Source organism: Rattus norvegicus, chromosome 18 (genome assembly GCF_036323735.1).
Source record: "Rattus norvegicus strain BN/NHsdMcwi chromosome 18, GRCr8, whole genome shotgun sequence".
NCBI classification, from domain to species: Eukaryota; Metazoa; Chordata; class Mammalia; order Rodentia; family Muridae; genus Rattus; species Rattus norvegicus.
This window is the reverse complement of record NC_086036.1, coordinates 79,156,881-79,175,778: the sequence shown is the minus strand read 5'-3', so window position 1 is coordinate 79,175,778 and position 18,898 is coordinate 79,156,881. Positions and strand designations below refer to the sequence as shown.

General features: G+C 45.2%; 1 long non-coding RNA gene across 1 annotated transcript in view; it reads left to right on the top strand.

The window, feature by feature from the left end:
- The first annotated feature begins 689 nt into the window (after positions 1-689).
- LOC120098191 (uncharacterized) overlaps positions 690-18,898 on the top strand; it is a 31,948-nt gene continuing 13,739 nt past the window's right edge. The window contains exons 1-3 of the long non-coding RNA XR_005496262.2: positions 690-750; positions 9,881-9,950; positions 16,392-16,527. This is a non-coding gene — a long non-coding RNA (uncharacterized LOC120098191). The remainder of the gene's footprint in view (positions 751-9,880; positions 9,951-16,391; positions 16,528-18,898) is intronic.

The window sequence follows — 18,898 nt, the reverse complement described above, 5'->3', positions numbered from 1 at the left end:
ATGACCCATGTATCTAAAGGGTGAAGAGGGCAAAATATAAGACTGACAAAAGAGGGGGAGGCAAACGTGCCAAGCCCCATACAGACAGTGCTGGACAGGACACACTCTTTCAAGGGACGAGGCAACACAGGTCATTTGCTTTGCTTCAGTCAGATGACCTGAGATAAGTGTTGGATGACAGTTGTAGGCTCAGTCTCAGGCCATTCTAACGGCCACTTAGAGCTGTGAGCGGCTATACAAGGTGCTGTGAGACTCTGCTGGCTGCCTCTGCTCACAGAAAGGGCAAGGCTGGGTCCTCTGAGTCCCAGGGAGCTGTATCAGCTTGACTTGGATGTCTGCCTCTCCCTTCCTGTGCGCCTTCTCCCTGTTTCTCTTTCCAAACATTCTTTAAACAATGTTTGGCTCATTTCCTTTTATTTGTGGGGTCTCTTCTTCCTTTCCTGTGCTTTAAGTTGTTATTTCATATTTTGTCTCCTCTTTCTCTTCTCTATCTATTTCATGTTAATGAAATCAAATATATATGTGTATGTATTTATGTATACATGTATTTATGTATATGAATATATACATACATACTTGTGTGCACAGACATGTATGTGTGTATTTTTGCTTTAAATTTCTCATAGTTTTTCAAAATGACTGTTCCAATTCACATTCACACTGATGGCTTGCAATGATTTTTTCTTCCCAGGCCTTTGACAACATGTAATCTGCTGACCTTTTGGATCCAGCCATCCTCATCGTTAAGTGGTGAGCCTGTGTAATAGCTTTGATCTGTGTTTCCCTTATTATCACTGACTAGAGCATCTTTGTCTATCCAGGCTGCCCATTGCTGTGCCTACTCTGAAGATGTGTCTACTCACAGCCTCTGCATCTGCTTCCTCTCACGTAGGGCAAGTGTTAAGTCCTCATATCCAACATGGTTGTTTGAATGCCTACCTTTTTAGGGATCACATATTCTGTTAAATTTATCACAAATAATATTAGGCAGTTTCCTTACTTTGGGTATAGACAATAAGATGTTGAAAATCTGCTGAGAGACCAGCTCTTGGGTTCACCCACTGCTATACCATGCACTGTCTCATTTCACTGGATCCCTCTCTCTGTGATTGTAGCTCTGGCACCAAGTACAATTTGTACATAGACTTAATCTAGGAAAATGAAGGGTCTGCAGCTGTAAGTTACACAACCACCAGGATGCTGTGCTTAGAGGAACAACTTGCTTCTCATAGCCTCAATTTTGTTTCACAAAAGTGCTAGACCTACACGATGCCAAAACAGCAATTTTCAGTTATTCAGATCTTTGGCCTTAAGTAAGTACCCTGTCAGCTGTCACCTTCCACCCATGGAGATGCATCTCTGCATGTTCTTACCATAAATCAGTGTGAGCGTTAGTTGGTGCTCTGCGGTTATATCTGGAGAAAGTGTGGCTTAGGTGAAAGTTCATGTTTTAAGATACTTTAGTGTGTGAAGGAAATCCAAGAACACAGAAGGTTCTGGTGTTGGTGAGCCTTTCTGTGTCAGCACACAGCCATTCACATGCCCAACCACACAGACCTCCAGTTCTGAATCCAAGAAAACACGTCATTATGCCCTGGGCATGACAATCCATAAAGACAAGGAATAAGAAACATTATCCCACGAATATTTCAACTCTCTCATTGCACTGCTTACTGAACTATACTTGAGGAACTTGAGCCAGTCTCATGACAAATTCTATTCTCCCTCACCAGGTCACCCAGGAGGTAATAATCTGACCATGTGGGTATCAGGAGACCAACTCCAACCCAGGCAGAGTCTTGGCAGTTTCCTTACACCATAGACATCCTAGCTCACTTTACATATTGTTATTAATCATGCTCATTTTAAAGATAATTTCATTTTAATACATTGTCAATGCGATTCTCTGGGGTCCATAAAAAGTAATCTATCTTCTGCACATTTGGTTGGTTCCATTTCCTGATCCTGCAGCAGCCATCTCTTTCAGCTTTTAGCTATGGGAAGTGACCTGAAATAAAGGCGTGTAAAGTACATCCTGAGCTGCGTTGTAACTTCCAAATGTCTTCGGGTCACTGCTCAGAGATGGGGCCAGTGAGTAATAGCTGCTTAGTACAAGCACTGGGCTTCTTCCGCCTGTGTCTTATTTAGTGCTGCCTGGCTTTGCTGCCAGGAACTGCATTCCCTTCTCTGGGTAGGAAGACCAGTATTTCAGAGAGCCAAAAGGAAGAAAGAAAAAACTGGTCTGCTATTTAAACCACTTAACTGGTCATCCACCACTTCCTATTTGCTTAGGTGTGTGCAATAAAATTTACTGTGTCTAGAAAGCCCCAGTAATGTTTTGATATTAGACGAAGCCATATAAAACTGCCTTTTGTGTGTGTGTGTGTGTGTGTGTGTGTGTGTGTGTGTGTGTGAACAATATTACCCGATGTTAGCAGTTCTACACCGTGCTGCCTGCTACTTGGAAACATGCTAGTGCCTTACCCATAGGGAACTTTCCACAGATACTACGGAAAATGTCTGCCAACGAGAGGGCAGTACCACCAGCGTCATGCACTTTGTAGACTGGCATCTTAGATTTTGACCAGTCTAGCGGGAAGTTGCTTCTTAAGAGACTTTTTTTTACCCCAGATGTCTAATTCAGCTCATGAAGATTTAGTCATTAAAACAAAGTACATCTTTCCCCCTTTTCAAATTAAGAGAATAGTGAAATGCGGTGAACGGATTCTTCCACATGCTCGTGTCTGCACATGTGAAGAGTGTAGAGAGGAGAAGCAAGCATACTTGTATGACGTTTGCTTGCTGATTCTGGGAAGAGTCGTGACGTCGTAACAGCCCATGACGAGGTCGGGTGAGGATGTTTGTATCGGGGTGTCGTGTTCTCATTCTGTTGGTGAATCCTAGAGATTCCAGGGCCTAGTGGGGTAAAGTTGTATTGGATGGACTCAATGGGTGTTTGGGGTATATCTGGTTTCCTATGGTAGCATCAAAGTTTCAGCTCTTACATTAAGAGTTATGATGCATGTCGAGTTGACTTAGGTACCGAGTGAAAGACAAGGATGTAATTTTACCCTTCTACACGTGGATACTCAGCGACACTTGTGAAGGGGTCTTCTCCCTCCCCCACTGAAGGCTTGGAGTCTTTTGTCAAAGATTAGGTAGCTGCACCTACATAGATGTGTTCCTGTGCTCTCTGTTCTATCCCACTGGTTGTGCCTGTACCAAACTGTTTCCTTCATTATAGCTCTGCAGTATAGTTTGAGGTTGGGTGTGGTGATTCCCCCCAGCATTTGTACTCACACTCAGAGTTGCTTTGGTTTGTCTGTGAAGGGTGTCATTGGAATGTGGACCAGAATCACATCAAAGTGGCCCATCAAGATGGTAATATCTAGTGCTATGAACATTTCGCTACACTCATTCTGCCAGTTATGACCATGTTAGGTCTTTGTATATTGTGGTGTAGTCTATTATCCCTTCTTCAGTGTTCTGTGATTTTCACTGTACAGATCTTGAATCTACTCAATTAGGTTAGTTTTTTTTTTTTGCTAGATACTTTATTTTTTTAATGAAGTTATTAGGAATGGGATTTTTTTTCTCCCTGATTTCTTTCCTAGCAGATTTGTTAGGGGTGTACAGAAAAGCTACTGATTTTTGTGTGCTGATAGTTTATCCTGCTACTTGACTGAAAATGTTCATCAGATTACAAAGTCTTCTTCAAGTAGACTCTTTCAGGTCTTTTCTGTACAGAATCATATAATCTATAAACATAGGTAATTTGATTTTCTGAATAAGATCCCAACAGCTCAGGAAATAAGAGTACAAATTGACAAATGAATGGAGTCAAATTCAAACCTGTTTGAGTTGTACTAATCTAAGGACCCCCCCACCCACTGCCATTCAGGAAGCTGATGCAGGAGGATTGCAAGATTAAGCCCATCATGGGTGTTCTAGGAGATCAGAAACTCTCTTCTGCTTCCACAGGCCTCTGCTTATAGGGTGCACATACACACATGGAGATAAACACACATAGAGATTTGAAACCTTAAAGAACAGACATTCTCCTTAGCAAAGAGGCAATTTAGCTGAGCAAATACTCTTCGAGTGGAGAATTACAAAGTAAAATAAGAACGCATTTGTAAGATTAGTAAACAGAGAGCCGAGCTCACAGGTATATGTGGATTGAGGGAACTGTCACACTCTTCTAGCAAGAGAATGCTTTCTGGGAGAGAAATGGGTCTCAGATAGAAACCGCATTAACGCTATTCAGGCCGTTGAGAAGTGATCGTGAGGAGTTGTAAAGGGAGAGAGCAGCAAATGAGGAGAGGGGATCTCTGGTGGAAAGGAAGGATCCTAGAGGTGAGGAAAAAGAAAAACACCTAAGACGGTCTAGTGTGTGTGCACAGGACTTAGAAGAGCACAACCAGGAATTTACAGCATCGGACAGCTGTGCTAGTTATTTTCCTCTTAAGGAAGGATGGAGGGGGCTTTGTTTGTTTTGTGGTGGTTTTCTTTGGGGGAGAGTGGCAACTCATAGTTTGGGGAAGCAGTCCCATGATGGGAAAGGCACAGGCAGCAACACTGTGGTTGTGGCTGCATCTGCGGCTGCATTTTTGTCTGTGGCTGTGTCTATGTCTATGTCTGTGTCATCTGTGTCTGTGTCTGTCAGTGTCTGTCTGTGTCTGTGTCTGTGTCTGTCTGTGTCTGTCTGTGTTTGTGTCTATGTCTGTGTCATCTGTGTCTGTGTCTGTGTCTGTCTGTGTCTGTGACTGTGTCTATGTCTGTGTCTGTGTCTATGGCTGTATCTGTGTCTGTGTCTATGGCTATGGCTGTGGCTGTGTCTATGGCTGTGTCTATGTCTGTGTCTGTGTCTATGGCTGTGTCTATGGCTGTGTCTGTGTCTGTGTCTGTGTCTATGACTGTGTCTGTTTCTGTCTGTGTCTGCATCTGTGTCTGTGTCTCTGGTTGTGTCTGTGTCTATGGCTATGGCTGTGGCCGTGGCTGTGTCTGTGTCTGTGTCTATGGCTGTGGCTGTGTCTGTCTGTGTCTGTGTCTCTGTCTATGGTTGTGTCTGTGTCTATGGCTATGGCTGTGGCTGTGTCTGTCTGTCTGTGTCTGTGTCTGTGTCTATGGCTGTGTCTATGGCTGTGTCTGTGTCTGTGTCTGTCTGTGTCTGTGTCTGTGTCTATGGTTGTGTCTGTGTCTATGGCTGTGGCTGTGTCTGTGTCTATGGCTATGGCTATGGCTATGGCTGTGGCTGTGTCTGTGTCTATGGCTATGGCTGTGTCTGTGTCTGTGTCTGTGTCTGTGTCTGTGTCTATGGCTGTGGCTGTGGCTGTGTCTGTGTCTATGGCTATGGCTATGGCTGTGGCTGTGTCTGTGTCTATGGCTATGGCTGTGTCTGTGTCTGGGTCTGGGTCTGTCTGTGTCTGTGTCTGTGTCTATGGTTGTGTCTGTGTCTATGGTTGTGTCTGTGTCTGTGTCTATGGCTATGGCTGTGGCTGTGTCTGTGTCTATGGCTGTGTCTATGGCTGTGTCTGTGTCTGTGTCTGTCTGTGTCTGTGTCTGTGTCTATGGTTGTGTCTGTGTCTATGGTTGTGTCTGTGTCTGTGTCTGTGTCTATGGCTATGGCTGTGGCTGTGTCTGTGTCTATGGCTGTGTCTATGGCTGTGTCTGTGTCTGTGTCTGTCTGTGTCTGTGTCTGTGTCTATGGTTGTGTCTGTGTCTATGGTTGTGTCTGTGTCTGTGTCTGTGTCTATGGCTATGGCTGTGGCTGTGTCTGTGTCTATGGCTATGGCTGTGGCTGTGGCTGTGTCTGTGTCTATGGCTATGGCTATGGCTGTGGCTGTGTCTGTGTCTATGGCTATGGCTATGGCTGTGGCTGTGTCTGTGTCTATGGCTATGGCTATGGCTGTGGCTGTGTCTGTGTCTATGGTTGTGTCTGTGTCTATGGTTGTGTCTGTGTCTGTGTCTGTGTCTATGGCTATGGCTGTGGCTGTGTCTGTGTCTATGGCTATGGCTATGGCTGTGGCTGTGTCTGTGTCTATGGCTATGGCTATGGCTGTGGCTGTGTCTGTGTCTATGGTTGTGTCTGTGTCTATGGTTGTGTCTGTGTCTGTGTCTGTGTCTATGGCTATGGCTGTGGCTGTGTCTGTGGCTATGGCTATGGCTATGGCTGTGGCTGTGTCTGTGTCTATGGCTGTGTCTGTGTCTGTGTCTGGGTCTGGGTCTGGGTCTGTGTCTATGGTTGTGTCTGTGTCTATGGTTGTGTCTGTGTCTGTGTCTGTGTCTATGGTTGTGTCTGTGTCTATGGTTGTGTCTGTGTCTGTGTCTGTGTCTATGGCTATGGCTGTGGCTGTGTCTGTGTCTATGGCTGTGTCTATGGCTATGTCTGTGTCTGTGTCTGTCTGTGTCTGTGTCTGTGTCTATGGTTGTGTCTGTGTCTATGGCTGTGTCTGTGTCTGTGTCTGTGTCTATGGCTATGGCTGTGTCTGTGTCTGTGTCTGTGTCTATGGCTATGGCTGTGGCTGTGTCTGTGTCTGTGTCTGTGTCTATGGCTATGGCTGTGGCTGTGTCTGTGTCTGTGTCTATGGCTATGGCTGTGTCTGTGTCTGTGTCTGTGTCTATGGCTATGGCTGTGGCTGTGTCTGTGTCTATGGCTGTGTCTGTGTCTGTGTCTGTGTCTATGGCTATGGCTGTGTCTGTGTCTGTGTCTGTGTCTGTGTCTGGGTCTGGGTCTGGGTCTGGGTCTGTGTCTATGGTTGTGTCTGTGTCTATGGTTGTGTCTGTGTCTATGGTTGTGTCTGTGTCTGTGTCTGTGTCTATGGCTGTGGCTGTGTCTGTGTCTATGGCTGTGTCTGTGTCTGTGTCTGGGTCTGGGTCTGGGTCTGTGTCTATGGTTGTGTCTGTGTCTATGGTTGTGTCTGTGTCTGTGTCTGTGTCTATGGCTATGGCTGTGGCTGTGTCTGTGGCTATGGCTATGGCTATGGCTATGGCTGTGGCTGTGTCTGTGTCTATGGCTGTGTCTGTGTCTGTGTCTGGGTCTGGGTCTGGGTCTGTGTCTATGGTTGTGTCTGTGTCTATGGTTGTGTCTGTGTCTGTGTCTGTGTCTATGGTTGTGTCTGTGTCTATGGTTGTGTCTGTGTCTGTGTCTGTGTCTATGGCTATGGCTGTGGCTGTGTCTGTGTCTATGGCTGTGTCTATGGCTGTGTCTGTGTCTGTGTCTGTCTGTGTCTGTGTCTGTGTCTATGGTTGTGTCTGTGTCTATGGCTGTGTCTGTGTCTGTGTCTGTGTCTATGGCTATGGCTGTGTCTGTGTCTGTGTCTGTGTCTATGGCTATGGCTGTGGCTGTGTCTGTGTCTGTGTCTATGGCTATGGCTGTGGCTGTGTCTGTGTCTGTGTCTATGGCTATGGCTGTGTCTGTGTCTGTGTCTGTGTCTATGGCTATGGCTGTGGCTGTGTCTGTGTCTATGGCTGTGTCTGTGTCTGTGTCTGGGTCTGGGTCTGGGTCTGTGTCTATGGTTGTGTCTGTGTCTATGGTTGTGTCTGTGTCTGTGTCTGTGTCTATGGTTGTGTCTGTGTCTGTGTCTGTGTCTGTGTCTGTGTCTGGGTCTGGGTCTGGGTCTGGGTCTGTGTCTATGGTTGTGTCTGTGTCTATGGTTGTGTCTGTGTCTATGGTTGTGTCTGTGTCTGTGTCTGTGTCTATGGCTGTGGCTGTGTCTGTGTCTATGGCTGTGTCTGTGTCTGGGTCTGGGTCTGGGTCTGGGTCTGTGTCTATGGTTGTGTCTGTGTCTATGGTTGTGTCTGTGTCTGTGTCTGTGTCTATGGTTGTGTCTGTGTCTATGGTTGTGTCTGTGTCTGTGTCTGTGTCTGTGTCTATGGCTGTGTCTGTGTCTGTGTCTATGGCTATGGCTATGGCTGTGGCTGTGTCTGTGTCTATGGCTATGGCTATGGCTGTGGCTGTGTCTGTGTCTATGGCTATGGCTATGGCTGTGGCTGTGTCTGTGTCTATGGTTGTGTCTGTGTCTATGGTTGTGTCTGTGTCTGTGTCTGTGTCTATGGCTATGGCTGTGGCTGTGTCTGTGGCTATGGCTATGGCTATGGCTGTGGCTGTGTCTGTGTCTATGGCTGTGTCTGTGTCTGTGTCTGGGTCTGGGTCTGGGTCTGTGTCTATGGTTGTGTCTGTGTCTATGGTTGTGTCTGTGTCTGTGTCTGTGTCTATGGTTGTGTCTGTGTCTATGGTTGTGTCTGTGTCTGTGTCTGTGTCTATGGCTATGGCTGTGGCTGTGTCTGTGTCTATGGCTGTGTCTATGGCTGTGTCTGTGTCTGTGTCTGTCTGTGTCTGTGTCTGTGTCTATGGTTGTGTCTGTGTCTATGGTTGTGTCTGTGTCTGTGTCTGTGTCTATGGCTATGGCTGTGTCTGTGTCTGTGTCTGTGTCTATGGCTATGGCTGTGGCTGTGTCTGTGTCTGTGTCTATGGCTATGGCTGTGGCTGTGTCTGTGTCTGTGTCTATGGCTATGGCTGTGTCTGTGTCTGTGTCTGTGTCTATGGCTATGGCTGTGTCTGTGTCTGTGTCTGTGTCTATGGCTATGGCTGTGGCTGTGTCTGTGTCTGTGTCTATGGCTATGGCTGTGGCTGTGTCTGTGTCTATGGCTGTGTCTGTGTCTGTGTCTGGGTCTGGGTCTGGGTCTGTGTCTATGGTTGTGTCTGTGTCTATGGTTGTGTCTGTGTCTGTGTCTGTGTCTATGGTTGTGTCTGTGTCTATGGTTGTGTCTGTGTCTGTGTCTGTGTCTGTGTCTATGGCTGTGGCTGTGTCTGTGTCTATGGCTATGGCTATGGCTGTGTCTGTGTCTGGGTCTGGGTCTGGGTCTGTGTCAGCAGGTACTTGCTTACATCTGCGTACATCAGGAAGCAACGAAAGGAGAATGCTAATGTTCAGTTGGATTTTTCTGTTTTCCCTTTTTATTCAGTCCAGGACTCTGGTGCCACCCATATTCACGGAGTCTATTAATCCTACCTGAAAGGCACACTCAGAGTCTTTCCTAGGAGTTCTAAATCTAGTCAAGTTGACAATGATAATTAACCATCACAACAGCTGGAGCAAGAGTGGGCATAGCTGTTTGTCTTCTTGATACACAGGTACCCTGAGGTGAAACCATTAAGAGGCCTAATTAGATGAAGTGACTGGATGAACAGTAGACATCATTCTAGATGATATCTATAATATGCAAAATAATATTAGTTATATTAAAGTGGTTGATTAGCAATTGAGAATCAACATTACTTAAAAGCCTGCTAGGTTGAAAACATGAATAGCATTTTATTGATATCATCAACACCTTGGTGATATTATTGAGTTATGAATATTTTTCACACATCATGAGCATCTGTAATAAAGAGAGTCAGGGCATCTTCTTCTGTTGACAAATTCTGTCACCTCTCTGAATTCTTAGAGATTGAGGAGGAGCAGGTCAAAATCCTTTCACTCCTTTGCGTGGAGGGCCTGAAATGTGGTCTTTGCAGGCTTGTCTCTTTCCTCATCCAACTTTGACCGGATTCTCTGTGTCTAGATTTAGACAAACGTGTTCTTATGTCCTAGTGCCACACTTTCCAGATTTCAAGGACAAGTGGAGTTACAAGTTTCACCCTCTTCTTTAGGACCGTGCCATTTTCCTGCGATCCTCCGTCCCCTTAAGGTGACCTGCAAGGTAAATCTCACGCAAAGTTAGCCTGGGAGATCCCTGAACGTTTCGTGAAGTCCCAAGGACAGGGAAGCACGCCGCTCTCATAAAATGATCATTTGGATTTATTTCGAGGCAGCACCACACATGTTATCCACAATCTGTTTCTAATTCATTAAAATATTTTTATTTTGCTTTAAAGGCTTTCAGCGAGCCAATCGCTTGCCCTCACAGGACCATCCTCCCCGATGGGGAGAGCGCAGCTGCTCCAGGTACTGTTGATCGTACTTGATTGTGTACCTCGCCATGCGCCGTGTTTATAAATTATGTTTATTGTGTTATAATTAGTAGTGCTAACAGCACATAATATCAATAAGGTCGTTAGATATGTAAATAATAACTAATGGCAGTACCAATGCCGCCGAGCGGCTCCCAGCAGCATGCACTCCGTCAGCTTAGGACCGCATTTCTCATCATCAGGGAGACGTGGAACAGAGCCAATCCCTGGATTACCGAGCACAAAGCCAAGTGTGGAAGTCACACGTGAATGTGTTTAATCGGTGGAGAAGGGCAAATGTACAAGTGGTTTTCTTGAGAAATTGAGAACTGAGGGGCACTGCGGCAGACCTTACAAAACAGTGGACTTTGGGAAAATTAAGAGGCAGACTTGTGGCAGGGAAAGTCCTACTCAGCATTGGTTGCAAGTGGCATCTGTTAAAATTTCCTGGCACAGCAGCCCCTACGCTCCCACTAAAGGTCCAAGGAGATGGGAACAGCGTGAACATTCAGACTCTTCGCAGGAGCAGAGCCCTCTCTGCACAGCTCCCTGGGAGGCGTCCGGTGGGACTTTGCTGGCTGCTCCGGAATTGAAACAGGGTTAAAGGACCCGCTGATGGGTAAACACAATTGATAAAGTTTCAAGTGGCGGTGCCAAAGCTAAGGACAAGGACTCACACCCAGATGGTCACAGGTACTAATGGGGTATGTAGTAGAATGGGCTCATTGCTTTGTGATGAGTGTTGTGGAAGTGTGTGGCCGCCGGCTTGCGCGCTTTCAGGAGAGAAGAGGAATGCCGTGAATAGGAAGAGAAACAGCAGGTGCTACGGTATTTTTTTTTTTAACCAGGAAAACAAATACACGTAAGGACCTTTGGGCTTCTTGTCCATCCGAATCTCAGTGTGAGGATGACAGTTCTACATTAGGTCAGAGTTGACAGCCAGATGCTTCAAGAAGGGAAGTCATAGGGGGAAACCAAGAATGGGAAAAGCCTCAGAGGCGATAAGAGGCCTAGCTAAGCCAGAAAAGAAGAATAATTTAAAATAACAATAAAAGCACTAAACAAGGAACCAGCAAGGACACGCCTGGGAAAACCCTGCTGAGCAGACACTGTCTCTGTTTGCAGGTCTCAGAAGGGCTCTAAGGCACCGGGTCTCCATTCTTCAATCAAGGCAATAATCAGCAAAAACTCGAAGAAAGCATTCAGTAGGAAGGAAACCATCTGATACGGGCAAACGGCTAAAATAACCCTGAAAACGGAGATTAAGGTTGAAAGAAGTTTAAAACACTTATTGGTGTCCTTGGAGATGGAATAGGGTGCTGTGTCTTACCCTGAGCAGGTGCAGTGAGGATGGGGAGTGCCGAGGTCAGCCCATGGACAGCCGAAAGTGCAATGTGATCATTCAGAAATTATCAACCGGGTTAAAACAGCATCAGAATTCTGAAAGCAGCAGAACAAACACGCAGTCCTTTAATTAAGGAACATGAAGACAGACGACTATTTCAGAAGCTCCAATATCCCAAGAAATCTTCCTGGGTTATTGAATGGAAGTTCAAAAGATAAAAAAAAAAAGAGGAAATAATAATAAAAAAAAACCCTTAAACACTGAGAAGAAAATAAGCAAAGATATAATAAAAAAAATTCGCTGTTGCTATGGATCAAAGATTAAATGGCCCATTATTTCCCGCCACAATGAACAGAAGTAACATTACGGCAAGATAAGGTATCCTGGCTTTCAGAGAAATGGGCACAATGGGAGAACGCCACTCAGTCACAGAAGGCCAACCACACAGAACGCTAAGAGTGGAAGCATCCAGCAGTGTCTCAGGCCACTAAAACTAACGAGCAAATATTTCCAAATTTTTCTGAGGGAAAGTCCTTCCCACCCAGGATTCTAAACTTATCAGGCTATAAGCCAAGTGTGAGAAAAACAAGAAAGATAAATAATAAAAAAACCATCCAATACCCACCACACACACACACACACACACACACACACACACACACACACACGCCAAGTACAGCAGTATATTTGAGAAACGCAAGTCATTTTAAATGACTTATAATCTTAAAAAGGAAAACAAAGTTTCTGAAAGCATGGGCTAAAATATTAGCTAAGCAAAGTCAAGCTTTACACACAAAGGTTCACCAGCAAGGCTTTTCAAGCCATTAATAAACGAATAACTATGGTTTATTCTTATGTATCCTAGGTAAACAGGAGAGATACTCAATTTCTCTCCTAAATATGAAATATAATTCAAATCAAGCAGTTTGTAGATTTAAAAGTGGGAAAGAAATAATTTCATACTCATATATACAGACTGAACTTCCCACTTGACCCTTCAATATGAAACAAGTAATAGTCCTCTATAAGAATCATTCTTGGGGTTGGGGATTTAGCTCAGTGGTAGAGCGGTTGCTTAGCAACCACAAGGCCCTGGGTTCGGTCCCCAGCTCCGAAAAAAAAAAAGAAAAAAGAAAAAGAATCATTCTTGCATGTGCCTGTGTCTACACATGTATGTGTATGCCAACATGTAGATGAACTGCACATGTGCACATGTGTGTGTGTGTGTGTGTGTGTATGACAGTCATCCTCAGTAGCTCCTTCTCATTTCTTGAGACAGAGTCTCTCGCTGATCCTGGAACTCACTAGCAACTCCCACTGGTCCTCTTGCCTCTGTCTCTGCAGCTCTGGGATCAATGCCGTACACCTGTAGGCATAGCTTTCACAGACGGGTATTAGTGACACAGGTCCTGCTGTGTAGCAAATAGTTTACCAACAGAAATATTTACCCCGACCCGCAAGACTCATAAGCAACGGGGTTCGTTCAAAGAACGCAGGGAACTCAAGTAGAACAGTTAAAATTCCCAAAGGCTCAAACTGACACTTCTCGAGCTCCTGTCAGGGAGCAGAGACTACGGCATTGAATGGGAAATTAAAAACCAGGTTTGTGATGCATCCGCAGGACATCAGGGAAGTGAGGTGCCCGAAGCTGGTGATTTCCTTGGCCTTTAGAGACTATCGCATGAAGTAAGTTGTGGCGGGGACTGGACAGACAGACTTCCTGTTCCCCAGACAGCAATCTATCAGTTCTCTGTGGTGGTTAAAGATGATCATCATCTTCACAGGATCTAGAACTACCGAGGTGAAAAAGCCCTGAGCAGGTGGTTAAGATTTCTCGGTTGGTAGATGCATTTTCTCAGTTGAAGTCCCCTCTTCCCGATGACTCTAGTCTGTGTCAAGTTGACATAAAACTACCTAGCGCAGAACACTAACTCCCTGAGCGAGACTCTTAACCTTAACTTGCATGTTTACAGCAAAATGCCCCATGCAGAGTGATGTTGTTGCTTCTTCCGGTTTGCATATGTGTGTGTGTGTGTGTGTGTGTGTGTGTGTGTGTGTGTGTGTGTGTGTTTCTTTTTGAACAGTGTCCTATTCTTTTATGTCTACGATTTCACCCTTGTTGTAGATTCCCATGTATGTAAGAATCTCCTGAGAGGCCTACAGACCGTGCGTCAGGGGCCTAGAGACCCCGTATCAGGGGCCTAGAGACCCCGCCTCAGAGGATTCTCTTCTTTGACTTTGCGTTTGTCATTTCGACATATCTCTGGCTGGTAGCCGTTACGACCCTAAAGGCTTCCACTGCTCTCTAAAGAGCCCTTCAGCCCGTGGCCTTTATAGTAAACAGTGATCGGGCAGGCACACTCCCCATTTTCTTGTGCTCCCGCGTAGGTGGCAGTGTGCACTCAGAGCAGCTCGGAGAGCTGGCTATAGATGAAACCATGCAAGCAATTCTACATGCGACAGTGCAGGGAGAGTGATGTGTGATAAAAATAGCTTCTCAAATTAGCGAAACTGGAAGAGCATTCAACCACCAGGAGAGGAGTGCAAGCGCGTGCGCGCAGCTAGAATCGCGGGCTCCCATCCGTTTTATTAATTTACCCAGGGGAAAATTAAAAGATTCATTGTTACATACAATCGCAATTTCTTCTTTATCTTATTCTGGGCATATAATAGACTGCTACCTACCAAATCTATTTAAGATAGATCCGAAAGGGTAAGCAAATCGTAGTCTTAATCAAAGGGGTTCAAGAAGGGATTTGACAGTGATTCGCACCCAGCTTCAAGTCTAGTTTGATTTTGGGGACAGGAAACAGGAAATGTGACCGTTTCTACTTTTGCTGTAGCACATCAGCCTCTTTTGCTCTGGGCAAAAGCAGAATTCCCCCTGTGGCAGTATCAAATCTGTCTACTTGGGAATTGTCAAAAACATGTTCCTTAATGAGATTAAGGGTTCAGCCAGAGAGAATTGGTTAAGTGCATTGTGATACTGCAACTTTAAAAAATCTTATTTTAAAAAGAAAACAATTCAAATAATGTTTGTTTTTAATTCCTAATTATAATACTGTAGCACCTGTCCAGGGATATATTCTGGTCTGGGGGTCAGAGGATATTGAGCCTATGAAGGTTGAAGATAAATTCAATATTCACGCCTTTGCATTTGTGAATAAAATTAATCCCTATTGCTTTTTGAATGGAAAGGAGAAAGGTCAAATCTTGTAGCCCCATATAGATAATGGGTTCTAACTTGGATCTTCAGTGCAAAGATGTGGTTGTCCAAGAAGTCTACCCATTCAATGTGTTTCACAAATGGTGATTAATGAATAAAAGTTATGGTAAAACCTGACTAAAAGAAGTAGCAATGCTTCTGAATACAAAATAATATTAAAATTGAACACTGTGAGTAGCTGTACACGATATGTTAATGTAGACAGTGCATGCATGTTTCTAGAAAAAGAGAGAACTCCAAACAGTTGGCAAAGCAGATCTCAGGATGCTAGAACCTAGAGTCCTTTGCTCTCATTTTAGCATATCTTTGTGTAATATTCTAAAATAATGCATGACATTTATAATAAAAAATGCTTGTTAAAATCCTGATGTGCAGATGATACTCCTTAAGGGACCATGTGTGTAATCACGGGAGAGAGTTGAACTTAGAACTTGGACACCCCATACTAATTTCTCAAGTACCCAAGGTGGCAGTGGATGCCACGCCCTTATGTGCCTCATGCCTCCTCTCCACCACTGGATCCTAAACTACCCTGGTTTACCAGCTCGCGCTACACACTGTACAACAGGCTATGTCAAACACACAGGTTACCTGCAATAAACCAGAAGCCAATAGAGAGTGTTGGATCTCCTGCAGTTTTAGTTGGAGGGGACAGTGAGCTCCCTGATGTGGCTGCCCATATGTTGTGGTGCAAGGAGACTTGATCTCAAGACCTCATCAGATCAAAACCTATCACCTTGCCTGCCGTAGTTCACTGAAGGTGAACTTCCCTCGAGTGACTCCTGGACACAGCTTGAGTGGTGCTTGTACCTGCCATAGGCATTATCCCAGAGGCATTTCCTAGGTCCACAGTCAAGCAGCCTCCCAACAGCTCAGCAAGTGTTTGAACCAGCTGAAGAGGTCATGGCTGGGATAACCACAGCTCTCTGAGTGATGTTCCAAGGCCCATGCACATTCCCAGAGGAGCCCATAACTAAAATGATGTGATGGAAATGTCTATCCCTTATTCATCTTTTGTTTGCCAGCATCTGGTGTCACTCCAGATGGGAAAGACAAAAAAAGAAATGGCATGAAAAATATCCTCTTGAAAGCACCCTTTGGAAGTGTTCTGTTCGCCTAGTTACTGATATCCCAGCATGCCCCAACACTCTGGATCTATTGAACCAAGTGATGTTCCTCCTACCCAAGAAAGTCCATGCATTAAGACACTTCATTACAGCAAATGGCTGCTTGTTATTAAAGCGGCTGTGGGTTGCGTGCACAAGCAGCAACCACCCCTCCGCCCAACCCATCCTTAGTAGTGGGCCACTTCCCTCCTGGAATCCCCATTCATTATAGTAGGCGGATCTCGAGAGCAATAGGCACGAAAGTCCCTGCTATTAACAGGGAAGTGGAGCTGCTTAAATTTGATTACCTTGTTTAATGAAGTGGTGCCTTTATTTACAGGGTGACAGGGTGAATCCCATTACGGTCACCATAAATCAGCTTATAAAAATGGACACATGCTTCAATAAAGCGATTCATTTACACACTTAGAGATGAAGGGAGACACTGTTTTGAGGAAATACTATTTTGAGATCAGCTCAGGAATTCAACCTGATGATTAACTTTCTGAAATTCCTCATATGTCCTAGCCCAGAGATGCTGAATTTGGTTCATATCTGTTGGAGGCTGGACCTCAACCTTCAACCTTGCCCCAAGAACATCTATGGGCACAGATTTACTTTACACATGCAAAGCTGCTCCAGGTCTGGCCCCTGCAGCAGAAGCTGTAATATCCAACCCATTACAGAGCAGCCAAGAACAACAGCTCCTTTGGTATCAGGGTTCTTACTGTTTTTTCTTCTTTGTTATCTGTCCCATAGAACACGATGAGTATCCTTCCAGTCCCTGGGAAATACTCAACTCCATATGGGGTAAAATCCTGTCCATATCAACATTCAACATGCTTATCAAGGGAAAGCAAAGGTCTGATGTGAAAGTCACAGGGCAGGCACAAGGGTGAGTAAAGCTACCTCTTTGAGGTCATTGTGTGATCACTTCTATGGTGGCTTGAAAGAGAATGACCCCCATAGGCTCACATGCTTGAATAGTTCATTCCTAGGATGTGGAACTATATGGAAAGGATTAGGAGGCATGGCCACGTTGAAGGTGGTGTGTCACTGGGAGCAGTCATTAAGGTTTCAAAAGGACTCACACCACCCTCAGTGCGTTATTGAGGCCTCCTGCCTGCAGATCAAGATGAAAGTTTTCAGCTGCTCCTAACCCCATGCCTTTGCTCTGTCACAGTGAACTCTCAACCTCTGAAACTGGAAGCCCAATCAAATTCTTTCCAGCTTGCCTCTGTCATTGCGTTTTGTCAGGCAATAGGGATGTAGCTAATACAGATTCTTTTCTGTTTCCTCTAAGTATGGCCTGCCCAAAGCTACAGCTCCAGTGCAAAGGAAAGAGATGGAGTAGCCATCCCTGGGTCAGATCTGGGCACACACTTATCAGCTGGGTCCAAGCCACCAAACTCATGGTCTCTGAGCACTGATGTTCCGGGAGTGCACCAGGGTAAGGGAGGAGTGTCTGTCCAGCCTAACCAGGTCAACAGGATAGACATTCTAGGAACATCCTGTCAGAAGTGATGGTGTGAGACTACAGCCCAGACTACAGCCCTTGAAAGACCGACAGTTCAAAGTGATTGAGAGACATGGAAAAACGGGGCCTATGAGCCACCGTAGTGTACAGCCACCCAAGAAGGGCAGCAATGTGTGCTGCTTTCCAAGTTTCACCTCCCCAAGTAGGCTGGTCTCGCACTAATCAGATGCAAGACAAAGGGACCTAAGTTTTGGGACTAAAGACTTTCATTTCTACAAACCAACTCTATTATTTACTGGATATGTGAAAAGCTCTTTTCTTCTATAAGTTTGGAATAAAAACACCTCATTCTCCAGGATCAACATGGAGCTTAAAGGAGCCATGGAGAAAACTATGAATGACTGATATGGTTAGTCACATATAATACAGATGGTGTCCGTGGTCAGCCCTGAAGTCCTATAGACAACAAATGGACTCAGCATGTCGTAGATTTGCACACTCATATGAATGCATATGGAACAATAATGGTTAAGTAAGAGGACGCTATCGATGCGGGGGGATGAGCTGGGAGGGGCTGAAGAGAAGAAGGTAAGATGGAAAAGCATGTGGTTGTATTTTAATTAAAAATTGTTTTTAAAGGTGGTTTCTCCCTTTTATCCTTCCCTTCCTTCTCTTTCCCTCCTTTCCTTCATCTCTCCCTCCTTCCTGCCCTTCTCTCCTGTTTGTATCTACACTGGATTTTTCCCCAACACACACACACACACACACACACACACTCACACACTCACACACTCACACTCACACACACACTCACACACTCACACACACTCACACACTCATACACTCACACACACTCACACACACTCACACACACTCACACACTCACACACACTCACACACACTCACACACACTCACACACACTCACACACACTCACACACTCACACACACTCACACACACACACTCACACACACTCACACACACTTACACTCACACACACTCACACTCACACTCACACACACACACTCACACACACTCACACACACTTACACTCACACACACTCACACACTCACACACACACTCACACACACTCACACACACTTACACACTCACACTCACACACACTCACACACACTCACACACTCACACACACTCACACACTCACACACTCACACACACTCACACACTCACACACTCACACACTCACACACACTCACACACTCACACACACTCACACACACACACTCACACACACTCACACACACTTATACTCACACACACTCACACACTCACACTCACACACACACACTCACACACACTCACACACACTTACACTCACACACACTCACACACTCACACTCACACACACACTCACACACACTCACACACACTTACACTCACACACACTCACATACTCACACACACACTCACATACAATCATACTCACACACACTCACACACTCACACACACTCATACACACACACACACACACACACACCAAGTTTGTGAACAGTAGCACTCACTGCATACTGACCATCCTTTTTGTGGATCCCAAATAAGCTATGAGCTATTTTAGAGAGACTGGATGTTGGGATACCCCTGAAGTTGCAGTCTCCAGGAAAATGGCAGTACACAGAGAACATAAATCTCAAGTCCCTAGGACCTGGGTCAAGGGTGAAGGAGAGGTATGGTTTGAGCCTAAGCGGTGAGGAGCCTCTATCTAGGAGTCAGACAGACCTACACTTCAAGTAGAATGAGGAAGAAGATTCGGATGGGACAAACCTCTT